Genomic DNA, 1777 nt, shown 5'->3' with positions numbered 1-1777 from the left:
CCAACCCCACGACGATCCATACAGCTTTGTAGAGGAATTCGAGCAAGTCTGCGAGGCCAACGGCCTCCCCAAATTGACTCAACGCTCTCAAGCATTTGGGATTTACTTAGGCGACAAGGGTAGGACTTGGTACACGTCTAGATGTCGAAGAACAAGCAGACTTTAACGGCCTCAAAAACCTCTTCATCAAGAGATTCTTCGAGCCCGGATACTCTGATAATCTGCTAGTAAGACTATGTTATCCACGTGAGGAGCCTCTTCAAGAGAATCCCCATGGGCGAATGACCTACTGAAAGAGCGGTGACCACCATGTTTATCAGTGGAATACGGAGTGAGGAGCTTTATAAGGCCTTGGCAGGCAACTGGAGCTTGCAACAAGACTTGCTAGCTAGGGTGTTTGAAGAGGCCATTCGAGTAGATGACCAACTGAAGAAGCAGAACTCCAGGAGCTCAAATTCAGAAGACACCAACTCGTGGAGTTCAGAGAGAGCATTAGCCTCTAGTGAATGATCAGATCAAACAGCCCAAGACAAAGGGAAAGCCATTGAGACAAACCAAGACTTGGCTGAGGTAAAAATGGAGATACCCAAATTGCAGGATATGTTGAGACGACCAATACACCCACACGTCCAATGCGTGTACTGTGGTGGAAACCACGTGCCGGCCGAGTGTCAAGACCCTAGGTCATGACCTTGCACTAATTGCGGTAGATTCGGTCACAATGTCACGCATTGCAGATTACCGAGAAGACTCCCGTACTCACAACCATACGGTAAGCCATATCTAGCAAGCAGACCCCAACAATTCTTCAGAAGGGGAGCCCCATTGGCCCTTCCTGTGCCTAACGATGTTAAACCGACTATTCCTAGAATGGACATAAACCCTACAGGCATACCTAGACTACCTGGTCCCTACATGACTCATCCACCGAGTGACGCTCAGTCCACTACGTGGAGGAGCCGAATGAGGAAGAGACTTATGTATACCCATACATCTCGCATGACGACGAGGGCAACGCAGTCCTTATGGACTATCGACCAGTATCACTGATGGCATTAGGAAGAGGCCGAGGTAGAGACCTAGGAGGGAAAACGCAGGATCCAATCATATGTTGGACTTGCGGTCATCCAGGGCATGTCTCATCACGTTGTCCTGAAACGGAGCAACCAAATAGAGACAAGGCAGACCTAAGGTGCCTTGAGTGCAGAATCACTCATCTCTTCATTGACTGTCCCAAGCGAAAACCATCCTCAAGTTCAACCAACGTGCCATCTGTCCCATTGGGGCTATTCGGCATCGAGAACCTCGATGGGGAGGCCACACCTATCCCATTGCACGTCATGACCCAAGCACAGACGAATCAGGCCGGTATATCATTGCCAGGTCCTAGCAACCTCGATGCAGCCTTGATCGGGAAGAAGAGTTGTAGACAGAGAAAGAAGAAACCTGAAGCTAAGATCGCACTGAAAACCGAGAGTGCCACTACTTTGCCTGCTAGAAAGAAGGTCAATGACATGGAGGCAGAAACCTCAGCTCCTAAGATGGACGAAAAGGGAAGTGCTAAGGTAGGGGAGTATCCCCATCCAAAGCGTGACAACTAGAGGCTATCGAGAAAGTGCAGGAATGGGTAAAAGAGGCCCAAGAGCACCTAAAAGATGCTGAGCCCATCCTAGAGGATGAGATTAAGATCTCTCCAGCATAAGCATGCAAGTCTCACCCCCTCGACCAAAACCGAGAGATGCAACTGCGCCACAAGCGGTACCACTTAGGGAAAGCC

Source organism: Lygodium microphyllum, unplaced genomic scaffold, assembly GCF_053477565.2.
Source record: "Lygodium microphyllum isolate KBCC unplaced genomic scaffold, Lygodium_microphyllum_v1.1.10 scaffold_297, whole genome shotgun sequence".
NCBI classification, from domain to species: Eukaryota; Viridiplantae; Streptophyta; class Polypodiopsida; order Schizaeales; family Lygodiaceae; genus Lygodium; species Lygodium microphyllum.
This window is presented reverse-complemented; position numbering follows the sequence as displayed.